We start from the raw sequence: 14673 nt of genomic DNA on the forward strand, positions 1-14673 counted from the left end.
AAACATCCCCCACACCATTACACCACCACCAGCCTGCACAGTGGTGACAAGGCATGATGGATCCATGTTTTCATTCTGTTTACACCAAATTTTGACTCTATTGAGACTCATCAGACCAGGCAACATTTTTCCAGTCTTCAACTGCCCAATTTTGGTGAGCTCGTGCACATTGTAGCCTCTTTTTCCTATTTGTAGTGGAGATGAGTGGTACCCGGTGGGGTCTTTTGCTGCTGTAGCCCATCAGCCACAAGCTTGTGCGTGTTGTGGCTTTACAAATGCTTTGCTGCATACCTCGGTTGGAACTAGTGGTTATTTCAGTCAATGTTGCTCTTCTATCAGTTTGAATCAGTCGGCCCATTCTCCTCTGACCTCTAGCATCAACAAGGCATTTTCGCCCACAGGATTGCCGCATACTGGATGTTTTTCCCTTTTCACAACATTCTTTGTAAACCCTAGAAATGGTTGTGCGTGAAAATCCCAGTAACTGAGCAGATTGTGAAATACTCAGTCCAGCCCATCTGGCACCAACATCCATGCCATGCTCAAAATTGCTTAAATTACCTTTCTTTCCCATTCTGACAGTCAGTTTGGAGTTCAGGAGATCGTCTTGACCAGGACCACACCCCCAAATGCATTGAAGCAACTGCAATGTGATTGGTTGATTAGATAATTGCATTAATGAGAAATTGAACAAGTGTTCCTAATAATCTTTTAGCTGAGTGTTAATGCACAATGATAATCATATGGAGATCATTTGGAACATGGGTGAAGTTCAGTGCAAGCTTGTTTTTGGTTAATATTAAGCCATTTGAATGCTGCTCCTGCCTCTTAGGGTGTCTAATGATAATCATACTGAGGATTCACATTACACAAGTAACGAGAAATGTTTAGACAGGAGAGATGAATCTAGACATGCAGGATTCTGGTAGTTTGCTTCAAAAAGCAGATATAAGAGGAGAGAGGCCACTTTTACAAAAGAAATGTGTGCATCGGGAGATCATTAATACAATTTTTCATAATAGGCAATTGGATTTTAGCCTAGCCACATGGAAACCAATGCTGTCCTACTTCAATGACTAGAGATTTTCTCTAATAGATTTACATTACAAGTATGCAAGCACATAAGCACTGTACTTTGAAATGAAAACTTGGCAAATTTTCATCATAATACAACAAAAGAAATGGGAAAACATCTAAAATAGTATTGCAAATATGCAATTGCATGAATTTGATAGTTTGTGTGCGTAGAACGCATGCTTATTCTTTCAGCACTGCAATGTCTTTAATACCAGAAAGCTGTGCACTCTACAACAACGCTCTCCTGTGCCAGCCTGCAGAAAACATTTTTCATAATTGATTTTCATTTAAATAGACATCTGGTTATGCAAATGAAAATGCTTTATTTGATAGTCATCTCATGCTCTTTACACAGGTCTGGTAGGTGCACACATCATGCAGATCTCATTTCCATGATGTTTTGGTCATGTTTTCCCCATAACAAAAAGCAACGCTCTTAATGATAGAGAACACACTGCAAATTCTCCCTGAAGTACAGATGTCTTTGTGTCTTGTACAATAAAGTGAGAAAAGAATAAGGACTGTAGTAGAGCTATACCTGTATAGAAAAGATTCTAGCACACCTACATACAGTATTTCAGCCAGTTTCATGGATTGCACATTCAAGGTTTGCGCTCTCGGACTCTTCAATCTTTCTATGCACAACACAATGCAGCCCCCCTTCAGGGTATGACTCAGCAGATCCTCTGGTCTGACCAACCAAATCACGCCTCCGGGGTGTATGGTTCACCCCCCCCCCCCCCCCTATCGCCTTTCTGGCAAGCTGCTTTTTTCCTCCGTATTTCCTCGTTTTCCCAGTTCAGATCACCACCATATACATCCACATGTGAACCAAAAAGAAGAAAGGGAAAGGGGGAAACCACTTCCAATTGTGCAAATTGTTTATTATAAAATTTTAAAATTCTTCAATAAAAACTTTACAGCAAATTTGACGAGCGTCTCATAGGCGTACAAAAAGGTGCAGGTGGGCCCAGTCCCCGAGTGGCCTCTCTATAACCATCTGCTGCCTAAATCGCTGCTGTCAGCCAAGACATTAAAACCAGCAAGGTATGCTGGCACGCTGACACGCTGCTCGTTCGAACGAGTTATAAAGGTGGCAGCCATTAGCAATTCCTCCTTTGCTGGACACCACCTACTCCACCAGTTTGCTGGATTCTGTCCCAGCAATATGAAAGGAAGGGAGGGGTTCCTCCAATAAATGTAAAATATTTTATATCATCATCCAGCTGAAAAAGGCTGCCATTTATTATTATAATTTAGAAAATAGATTTTATTTCTGAAATCTTGTATTTTTCATTTGGGTCCACTTTAACGATCTTAGCGGTATGGACGAGCTCAGCTCGTCCATCACCGCCGATGGCTGCCGCTCAGGCCCTGCTGGGCCGATTTTGATGAAATAAAGAGGAGCACACGCAGCCGGCACTTTGCCAGCCGCGTGTGCTACCTGATCGCCGCCGCGTGCAGCGGCGAAAGAGAGTCCCCCCAGCCGCCCGAGCCCTGTGCAGCCGGAACAAATAGTTCCGGCCAGCGCTAAGGGCTGGATCGGAGGCGGCTGACGTCAGGACGTCGGCTGACGTCCATGACGTCACTCCACTCGTCGCCATGGCGACGAGGAAAGCCAAACAAGGAAGGCTGCCCATTGCAGCCTTCCTTGTTACTTAAAAAAAAAAACTCCCGCAGCCGCCCTGGCGATCTTAATAGAACGCCAGGGTGGTTAAGTGACTACTATAGGATACACTTTTATCTGTTCATTCACTTTGTATACGTAAATTATAGCGAGCGCTTTGGTTTATATTTTACAGTTTCATGGATTACCATGTACTTTAAAGATGAAAAGTGCTGGAAAGAAAGCCTGGATACAGCATTCAAATAAATAGAAATATAAAGACTCTGTTTTATGAAGCCATCTCTGTTGACTCTGCAGTGGGGATAGCAAACGTGATCCAGAACACCTGGCCTGGATTTCTGCTATTGTGTGATAAGATATTGCAGCTCTCACCTGGAACATAGTAGGAGGTGCTGTAGGAAATTAGTGGTCTTATATACCATAAGTGCCTGTAGTGGGAAGTTTCCTTTTTTTTTTTTTTTTTTTTTAATACACTCAAGCTGTTCACATTGTACAACTGAATTAATAAAACATTACAATGCAATGTGATGATATGCAAATCATATAAACCCTATATTTAAATAATAGTACAAAGACAATACAGCAAATGCTGAAACTGAGAAATATTATTTCTTTTAAAAAAATATGCACATTGAATGTGACACATTTCAAAGAAGTTGTTATATTGGCATGTTTATCATTTCTTGTATCAATGCTCTGTAAATGTTTGGGAACTAAGGAGACCAAGGCCCATTTGCAATTAGTTTTTTTCTTCCGTGTTTTCTCCTAGGTGATAATTTTCCATCTTCTTTTTAGAATACCTTTTCAGGACTTTGCAACTGAAAAAGTACCAAAAAGTAGGTGGGAAAGTACTTCCAAAACTATTTTAAGTTTTTTTTTTTTTTTGCTTGCTGGTAATTCAAAAGGCATTTTATTGACAAGTTCGAAAATATCACTTATGAGAAAACTCAGGAGAAGTAAATTGCATATGGGCCCAAGTGTTGTAGTTTTGAAGTGAAATGTTATTCTAATCTTGCCTGTCATAGGATTTCAGCTGCTCAGCAGTGTGGGGTTTCCCTTGTCATATTTTTCAGTTCATAATCCCCAGATATTGTTAGTGGATGGCTAGTCTGGATTGCAGGAAGGCAAGCTGGGTGCCTGAACTATTTTACTACAGTGCCATGTTGTTGTAACACATGCAGAATACAGTTTGGCATTGTCAACTGAAATAAGCAAGTCCTTCACTGGATGACATTATATATTACTCGAAAACCTGCATATATCATACAGCATTAGTGGTGCCTTCCCAGATGGGCAGGCTGCCCATGTCAAACCATATCAAGATAGATGTTTGCTTGATAATAAGTAGACTGGTCCTTCTCTTTAGATCCTACACACTGAGCATTGCAGACTGCTAGTGTGAAGGATCAGTACCACCGCGGTGGGATACGCTGTATACCAGGGAAGGTACTAAGAGGATTGGGACCCTTGAGATGTGAGTGTACCTTTACGATTCTGGCCATTATATTTTTAATAGAATACATTTGGACACATTTGAAATCTACTGAGAGTCCTCCTCTTTGCAATCTCTCTTTGCACTGAGAGTGCGTACACAGGTGTGTCAGTGAGACCTCAGAAGAGGATTGTGCTTTTCACTTGTGCCAGCCTTGATTACCAGTGCTGTGGCTCATCACTACCAAAAAAAAAAAAAAAAAAAAAAAGAACATCAACCCAAACAGCAAAGCTGTTGGTAGCCTTATTCACAGACCCTGACTCAATGTCACCAAACAGCTCCCTCTAGTGGTTTGAGAGAGTGCTGATCAGCTAATCATTAGCTGCTAATGCAAACACTTGGACAAGTCTGCTAAAGGTGTTCAGGCTGAAAGAGAACCCGAGATGGGATTTACTTATGCTAGTGGGGCACATAGGCTGGTTGTGCACACTAACACCAGCCTCTGTTGCCCCATGGTGTGCCTCCAAGACCCCCCTGCACGCCGCTATACCCCCCACAGTGCTGGCGACACGCAGCGTTTCGCCAGCACAATGTTTACCTCTCGCCTGTCTGTTAGCACCGCTCCCTCGCCTCCTCCGTATCGACGCTACCCGCCGCGTCCCTTCCCTCCCGCTGATTGGAGGGAAGTGACGTGGGCGAGTAGCGCCGATACGGAGGAGGCGGGGGAGAGGCGCTAATAGACAGGCGAGAGGTAAACATTGTGCTGGCGACACGCTGCGTGTCGCCAGCACTGCGGGGGGTATAGCGGCGCGCAGGGGGGTCTTGGAGGCACACCATGGGGCAACAGAGGCTGGTGTTAGTGTGCACAACCAGCCTCTGTGCCCCACTAGCATAAGTAAATCCCACCTCGGGTTCTCTTGAAGCTCTGAAATTATATCAGGTAAGGTATGGCATCCAAGCGCAAGTCCATTCTCCAATGGATTTATGTTGATATTTACAGTACTCTACAAGCAAGTAACAAGAACTTTAGCTCTAAATCATGCCCTTGGCGTTACAAGCAAAAAAGTGAGAGGAATCTTTCATCATAAAACAAACAGACCATAAAATAAATCTGACAGAAATTCTATTCTTTATCACACAATCTAAAGCTAAAAAGAAAAAAAGTTTGGGCAGTTGTCAAACCTAACATTTACTTCTAATAAGTAATTCACAAGTTTTTACTCACAACAAAAATAATGCATAAAGATGCAAAGCATTCCTTCATGCCCTAGGTTTTCAGATGTGCCTCCAAAACCAGAAGCCTGGATTGTAGACAGGACAGATACTGTACAGAATACAATATTCAGCCTATGTCACAGGTAATTTACCTGTGTTCAGGGCCGTCATACTTTCACCTGCCAACCATCCAAGTATTACTAGGTGAAATCATCTGCAACTAAGCACATACCAGTTACAGACATATAATTATAATTATTAAAATATGTTAAATATCACTCAGTTACCCAAATTTCTACAGCCCTTAACATCCATCATTATGCTAATAAAATTCTGACAATATGTACAGTGATGTGAAAAACTATTTGCCCCCTTCCTGATTTCTTATTATTTTGCATGTTTGTCACACTTAAATGTTTCTGCTCATCAAAAAACATTAACTATTAGTCAAAGATAACATAATTGAATACAAAATGCAGTTTTAAATGATGGTTTTTATTATTTAGTGAGGAAAAAAACTCCAAATCTACATGGCCCTGTGTGAAAAAGTGATAGCCCCCCTTGTTAAAAAATAACTTAACTGTGGTTTATCACACCTGAGTTCAATTTCTGTAGTCACCCCCCAGGCCTTACTACTGCCCCACCTGTTTCAATCAAGAAATCGCTTAAATAGAGAAGTAGACCAAAAGCACCTCAAAAGCTAGGCATCATGCCAAGATCCAACTAAATTCAGGAAGAAATGATAACAAAAGTAATTGAGATCTATCAGCCTGGTAAAGGTTATAAAGCCATTTCTAAAGCTTTGGGACTCCAGCGAACCACAGTGAGAGCCATTATCCACAAATGGCAAAAACATGAAACAGTGATGAACCTTCCCAGGAGTGGCCGGCCGACCAAAATTACCCTAAGAGCGCAGAGAAAACTCATCCGAGAGGCCACAAAAGACCCCAGGACAACATCTAAAGAACTTCAGGCCTCACTTGCCTTAATTAAGGTCAATGTTCACGATTACACCATAAGAAAGAGACTGGGCAAAAACGGCCTGCATGGCAGATATCCAAGGCGCAAACTACTTTTAAGCAAAAAGAACATTAAGGCTCTTCTCAATTTTGCTAAAAACCATCTCAATGATTGCCAAGACTTTTGGGAAAATACCTTGTGGACCAACGAGACAAAAGTTGAACTTTTTGGAAGGTGCGTATCCCGTTACATCTGGCGTAGAAGTAACACAGCATTTCAGCAAAAGAACATCATACCAACAGTAAAATATGGTGGTGGTAGTTTGATGGTCTGGGGTTATTTTGCTGCTTTAGGACCTGGAAGGCTTGCTGTGATAGATGGAACCATGAATTCTACTGTCTACCAAAAAATCCTGAAGGAGAATGTCCGGCCATCTGTTCGTCAACTCAAGCTGAAGCGATCTTGGGAGCTGCAGCAGGACAATGACCCAAAACACACCAGCAAATCCACCTCTGAATGGCTGAAGAAAAACAAAATGAAGACTTTGGAGTGGCCTAGTCAAAGTCCTGACCTGAATCCTATTGAGATGTTGTGGCATGACCTTAAAAAGGCGGTTCATGCTAGAAAACCCTCAAATAAAGCTGAATTACAACAATTCTGCAAAGATGAGTGAGCCAAAATTCCTCCAGAGTGCTGTAAAAGACTAGTTGCAAGTTATCGCAACCGCTTGATTGCAGTTATTGCTGCTAAGGGTGGCCCAACCAGTTATTAGGTTCAGGGGGCAATGTCTTTTTTACACAGGGCCATGTAGGTTTGGAGTTTTTTTTTTCTCACTAAATAATAAAAACCATCATTTAAAAATGCATTTTGTGTTCAATTATGTTAACTTTGACTAATAGTTAACGGTTTTTGATGAGCAGAAACATTTAAGTGTGACAAACATGCAAAAGAATAAGAAATCAGGAAGGGGGCAAATCGTTTTTCACATCACTTTATGTCTCTATTGACAACCAAGCACCTGACATCGGACACTGGATCCACCTGTTTGGACCAGCACAGGCATGTTGATAGGACACAAGGGGACTTTCATAGGGAATGCACCCTTCCAAAAAGGTCCAGCAATAGTCTCTGCTAGCACAAGGCTGATTGCACATCTAACTCAATTAACAGTGTGGCACTAATCAAAAATGAGACACGCTGATCCTTAATTGTAGTCATACTGTGTTTATAAAGAATAGAACAGAATGATTCCTTCTACTTCCCTTTAGGCAAATATTGTTTTACAGGTGTTAATATCTTGCAGCTGAAATCCAGACAAATAGCTATTTATTATGATTTGTCCAACGTACCAAAAGATGCACAACTGTTTTCAACTATTCCTATGATTCAACCTGCTCTAGACCACTAGTTCTCAAATATCTATGTTCTGCCAAACTACGTTATAAAGTCCCTCCTCCTCCCTGAAGGTGCCCATACATTACCCGATTCTCCTGGCAGATGTGATCAATATTATAGAATCTGGCAGAGACCGATGTCCCAATGCGGCCGTCTGATTGTTGTTTTGATTGTTTTCTGGCCAAAAATCGATTAAAACTATTGCCTGAGCAGGCTAGAACAATCTCGCTTGGAGAAAATGCCAATGACAAATTTGCCAATGGAGGGGGTGGAGTTTCAAAAGAGTAATCCTTTACAGGTGAGCAAGTGAGCAACTGCCGCTGACACCCACTGATTCTGGTATAGCTTTAAAAGAACTTTACATTACAGGTTTTGAAGATTACAGCCTAGGTCCTGTAAAAAGGAACTGTAGTGAAAATAGCATAATGGATAAAATTGCTTATTGTTTATAATATTAATTTATAGATTATATAGTCCGTGTTTGCCTATTGTAAAATCTTTCTTCTCCATTCTCAAATGACATCTGCAGTTCTGCCAGGTGATCTGTACGTAATGTTTGTTACTCAGAGTTCTACAGTATGCACAGAGGGAGATCCCCCCCTGATGATCTATTCAAGAAAAGGTTTAAAGAGAACCCGAGGTGGGTTTGAAGAATATTATCTGCATACAGAGGCTGGATCTGCCTATACAGCCCAGCCTCTGTTGCTATCCCAAACCCCACTAAGGTCCCCCTGCACTCTGCAATCCCTCATAAATCACAGCCGTGCTGTGAGTCTGTGTTTACATCTGTAGTGTCAGTCTCAGCTGCTCCCCCCCTCCTGCATAGCTCCAGTCCCTGCCCCTGTCCCTTCACTCCAATCAGCAGGGAGGGAAGGGATGCAGGCGGGGACCAGAGTTCTGCAGGAGGCAGGGAGAGCAGCAGACTGACACTATAGAGATAAACACAGCCAGCTCTGACAAGCTGTTTGTCAGCAGCACGGCTGTGATTTATGAGGGATTGCAGAGTGCAGGGGGATCTTAGGGGGGTTTGGGATAGCAACAGAGGCTGGGCTGTATAGGCAGATCCAGCCTCTGTATGCAGATAATATTCTTCAAACCCACCTCAGGTTCTCTTTAAGTGGAATGAAACCCAGCATTTCTTCTTAGCTCTAAAAGATTATTTACAGCATATAATATACTAAAACAGTTTTTATAAGTAAAAAAGCATTCAAAGGGTTAAATTACAGGACTGGCTTTTTCTCCTGCAGGGGCAGCCGCATCCTAACTGGTGATAGCCTTATATTGTGTTTACATTCGTCACTTGATACAATTAAGTAAACATTCTCTGACTGTGCAGAAACTTCTGCTAGTGAGTCCTGAACTGAAACACTGCTCAGAAATCATTACTGGGTGCACTTACAATAGAAATACAACAGTTATGAATAAAATGCACCAGCAGCTTTCAAAATAAATAAACTGAACTTTTGGAACTTATAATTTCTAAATGAATAATAATACTTGTGCACAAAAGCAAATATGATAATTGTATTGGTTATAAAAAGTAGGAATACACATTTTTATTGAATATTTTGTCAGAGTTTAAAACCACTTAAAGATTTTGAATGGGAAAGGAGATATCATCTACTAACTGGAATGAAGTTAAATCCTTGGTTAAAGTTCCTCTTTAAAGGACAACTATCGCAACAAATGTAAGCAGTTAAAAGCTGACAGAACCGACAAGTTTTGGACTATTTCATCTCTTCATGTGGGATTCTCAGTGTTTTCTTTGTTTTCAACAGCATTTCCTGAACAGCAATTTAACTGCCAAAACAGTAAGATACCAGTCAGCCTCCCTACTCACTTGCACACTATTTGGGCATTTAGACTTAGCAACTGCCTTTCAGGAAATGCTATTGAAATCAAAGAAAAGCTTGAGAATCCCTCATGATGAGATGAACTAGTCTAAAACCTGTCGGTTCTGTCAGCTTTTAACTGCTTCCTTTTTTTTTTGCTATAGTGGTCCTTTAAAATAAGCAAGAGGTGGCTTACCTCAATGATGGACTATGGATAATGGAACAATACTGTTTAAAACTTAATTGAACACATTTACGTTTCATTGAGATTTCCAACTTGTTCAGGTCAATACAGTGTCTGTGCCTGTGGCAATGCTGAGAATGACTTTACGCATATTCAAGTGGGGATGGAGGACAAGAAGAGCAAAGGACAACACACAGAGATGTGTGGAGCCAGTATGAAGCCAGTATGAACATACCTCTGAGTTTACATTAGGTAGCTTGTCATTGGGTCAGGTGTGCTTTAAAGCAAACTTGAATAAAAAATAAACATATGAGATAATTAATTCTGTGTTTAGTACTATTAGTAAATAGAACATTCCTGGAACTTATGAGATAATTAATTCTGTGTTTAGTACTATTAGTAAATAGAACATTCCTGGAACTTATGAGATAATTAATTCTATGTTTAGTTCTATTATTAAATAGAACATTCCTGGAGTCTCTTTTGTATTTTCAGTTTAAAGCAAACCTGTGAGTTTAAAAAAAGGCAAAAGTTAGATTCCTAAAAATAATAACACCACTAAATGAAAGGTGGCCATACACTGATAGATTGGCAGCAGATTTCGACCATTACATAGATTTCTGTCAGATGCCTGTCAGGTCGATTCTGACAGGAATCTATCTAATGTGTGCCACACACTAGGAAAAGATTTCTAATAGATTTCACAATTAAATCTATTGGAAATCTATTGAAAATGCATTATTACACCATTAGATCCAATGCAACTCTATGGGCCACCACCTAGATTTTCCATCCTGTCAGATATATGAAATCGATCAAAATCGGCCACAAATCGATAGGGCATCGATTTGCAGTTGATCGATCAATTTGATCAAATCGATGACTGAACTCGACCAGTGTATGGGCCCCTGAACATAATAACTTGATAGTTATTATCTCCCTTACCTATTCAGGCATTGAGCAACCTAATTGAAATGCTACAAAAATACATAAAAACAAAGGTTCGCAGCTCAATTATAGGATAAAATAAAATTTATTATATCAGAAAAAAAAGGCACTCATGACAGCTGCATGCAGAGGTCTGCCAATAGATTAAAACCACAGGGCCTAGGGCTAAAGTTCTAGATGCATGAAAAAATCCAACATGCTGTGCTGCATAAAAAAAAGCTAAACTAGCATCACACACATATACAGTACATACATACACAGACCCACCACATTCACTCCCATAAAGCCATGTAGGTGAAGTAATACAATGTCCCACAAACATCAACAGAGCAGCCGTCTATAGCTATCATTGAGACTGATGAATGCTCATCACTGCATATTCATGAAGCAGTTTCACACTGAAATAATAAGATGGATCTCACCCAGTCCAAAGACCAGTCCAAGCAATCAGTTCTGTGGGTACCCACTCCTAATATCAGCTGTGCAGCAATACTCCAGTGCTAGAGCAGCTCCGTGTGAACATGGGATCAGTATTTCACCAGATCGCTGGCCTAGAGAGTCCATTTGCAGTGTGGTGTGACACTCGAGCCATGGCCCCGCCCACCAAGTTAGATTACTACCTCAGCTTCTCAAACCCTCCTGCAGCCCTTGGATCCTCACTAGAACGCTCCTCTTTTTCATGTCAGCTCATCTGGGTACGAGCACAGCGGCACTGCGCAGGTGCACGGACTGCCCAAGCCTATGCAGCAACATGGAGCTGCTCGTGCATGGGGGAAAAATCCATGCATGAGCGACTCTGTGTTACTGCGCAGGCATTGGCATCCATACACCTGTGCAGTGCGGCCACGCTTGTACACTAACGGGAGCCTGGCCGCGTTAACCTCTCTCATAAGCCGCGCTTCACAGATGGGAGTGTAGCAGCAAAGAAGAGGGTCTTGGCAACCAATGGTGGGTTTAAAGGGGGTTGTGACATCTGTAATGCATTCAATATATTTCATATCAACAGTGTCACAGTGTCCAAGCCTGGCAAAGGGTTAAACCTTTCCAGCTATCAATTTCAGCAGAACACAGAGTAAACTCAGCTGTGTCAAGCACCCCTGGTGATTGACCATAAATGAGTTGTTGTCAGAACTCATAAAAGCAGGCTCTTACCAGCCTGACAGTCTCCAAACCTCACACCTCTAAACATTGCTAGCAGCTTTAAATACATTCTTATCTGTGTTTTCCCACACAGCTGGTCTGACAAGGCACAGATGAACTCCCTATAAACCTAAAAGTTCATATTTCTTTATATTTCACGTGTTTCTAGCCGCAAGGAATATGCTAGGTGACCTGTCTTTACAGAAGTTAAGCTCAGTCTGGGAAATTGCCAGGTGGATTGGACCTACAGCAGCTGAGCAATACAAGCTTTCAGCTGCACTGTACAGTTTGATACTCATGTTTGACAAGTGTGAATTCATAACACCTTACTAATGCTCATATGTAATACATTTATTGATGGGACTTATGTGCACTGAAAGATCGTTTTCTGCCAGATTTCATCCTTTCTGAAAGGGGGCTGGGGCTTCCCCCTCTGGCAAGAAGGCCATCGGCTCTTATGTCAGCCCCTCTTATCAGGTTGTGGTCTTTAATGCTAGGTACACACCATACAAGTTTCTGATTTACCTGCCAGATCGATTATTTCCATCATGTCCATTCTGAATTTCAATCGATTTTTCGATCCTTTTTTATTCATTTAGTCGATTTTTTTATCGATTTTCATAGAACTTAAAGAGACTCTGAAGTCTCCTAAAATCCCACTTTTTATTTAACATTTAACTTCAACACTATCAGCCCTGCTTAAACGCTGCATCCCCGTGGCAGAAAGCTGTTTACAAACCCCCTAAATCTCCTGGTCTAAATGCGGGGATCGCTTCCTAGTAGAGGCAGAGCTTAGGGCTGTAGCTCTGCCTCTACTCGGATCAGTCCCCACTGATCGCCGCCTCTCCCCGCCCCTCTCAGTCTTCCTTCACTGAGAGGGGCGGGGGAGAGGCAAAGATCCGTGGGAGATTGACGCTAATGGAGGCAGAGCTACAGCTCAAAGCTCTGCCTCCCTGGGCAGCAAAAGCAACGACCAAGAAAGTCGTGGATTTTTGCCCCGGTATTAAGGAGGTTTGTAAACAGCTTTCTGCCGCTGGGATGCGGCATTTTAGCAGGGCTAATAATTGAATAAAAAGTGGGATTTTAAGAGGCTTCGGTGTCTCTTACTAAAATCAATCGAAAAAAACTATTTTAAAAAATTTTAAAATCGAAAAATGTATCGAAATTAAGATCGGACATATTGGAAATAATCGATCTGGCAGGTTTAGAAAATTGTATGGTGTGTACCTAGCATACGGGTCTGGAACAAACAGATCTCTTGGTCCTTTGTTCATCATTTTGTTGAATTCCATCTATCCACAGTCTAGCCGGACTCTGGCCAAACCGCAGTCCCTTGAACTATTTAGCAAAAAGACATATTGGACACAGGCAAACACGGTATTTTGAAATTTTCAGACATTCTTCATCATTCTTTCTTATCTGTATTTCTATCCAACTAATTTGTTCAGCTGCCAGGTATATTTATTCGGCAGTTCTAATGTATATTTTTTGTGTACAGTTTATATAATAAAACTAACGATTTAATCGTTCCAGTTTTACCCTTGTTACCTGATTATTGTGATCCGTGCTAGAACTCTGGCCTCAGAAGAGGCTCTCTACCGCATTGTCTCATCTTTAAAAAATTGTTTCTTTCTAGTTATGTTGCAAATACCGTATTTTTCAGACCATAAGACTTTTTCTCCCCCAAACGTGCAGGGGTCTTATAGTCCGAAGGTGTCCCTATGTGGCCTCCTTTGCCCCGCCTGTGTAGCCTTCTGTTCCCACATTGTGCAGCCTTCTGCCCCCCCTTGTGCAGCCTTCTGTCCCCAGTGTAGACCTATATATACTTACTGATAGGCTTGAAGAGGGGCAGGAGTGTAGACCTAGGATGAGCTTCTGAGCAGGGTGGATGCACTGATTCCATCTGTGCACTCCCCGGCTCCAACTTCCCAGGACTCGATTCAGCAGAGAGACGGGTGCGGCCAATCAGGTGGGGGGTGCTGCATTAAATGAGCCAATAACCACCGCCTTCTCTTCTAACTGGATCCGACAGTGTCAAGGGAGGGAGCAAAGCTCAGTCATTGAGCCTATCACTGCACTCGCTGCTACTGAGCAAGTGCAGTAATTGCCCAATGATGGAGGCCCAAGCCGTTCAGTACGTAAATATAGAGCTACATGGGGGACAGAAGCACACAGGCGGGGGGGGGGGGGCAATGGGGACAGAAGGCTGCACAACTGGGACAGAAAACTGCATAATGGGGACAGAAGGCTGTGCAATGTGGGACAAAAGGCTGCACAACAGGGAGACACAAGCGGCACAGGTGGGGGTCAAAGGAGGCCACAGAGGACAGATGGGACCCGGGAGGACACTGGACAAAGGAGACACAAAGGAACAGAGGAGGAAACGGAGACAGAGGAGACACAGGATGTCACAAATGGAGCAAAGGTGGACACAGGACGGACAGAGAAGGGTACAAGTGGTATAAGGGGAACACACGTACCATTTTTTTTCTCTCCACATTGTTTCAATATGGAGAGTGGTGGCAGCAAAATCTCAGATATTCAGCACAAAAATCAATAATTTTTTTTTTCACTGATTGTACAATGTATGGGCACCCTAACCAATTTTAAAAGTTTACTTTGCTCACACTGTATTCTCTTTCAGAAGCCTCTAGTGGAAGAGACCTGAATGGCAACTGTCCTATAGTAAGAAGAGATTGGCAGGTGTTTGTCACAACATCCAAAAATATAACAATTGCCTAAAAATAGTTAGTGCTTCAAATATATATGTAAACCTCTTTTTTTTCCTAAAATAGGACCCTAATTTTTTTTTACCTGGTCTGTGGTACTTTGCTGAACTGTGCTGAACTGTACAGTGCCAAAA

Source organism: Hyperolius riggenbachi, chromosome 4, assembly GCF_040937935.1.
Source record: "Hyperolius riggenbachi isolate aHypRig1 chromosome 4, aHypRig1.pri, whole genome shotgun sequence".
Lineage (NCBI taxonomy): Eukaryota > Metazoa > Chordata > Amphibia > Anura > Hyperoliidae > Hyperolius > Hyperolius riggenbachi.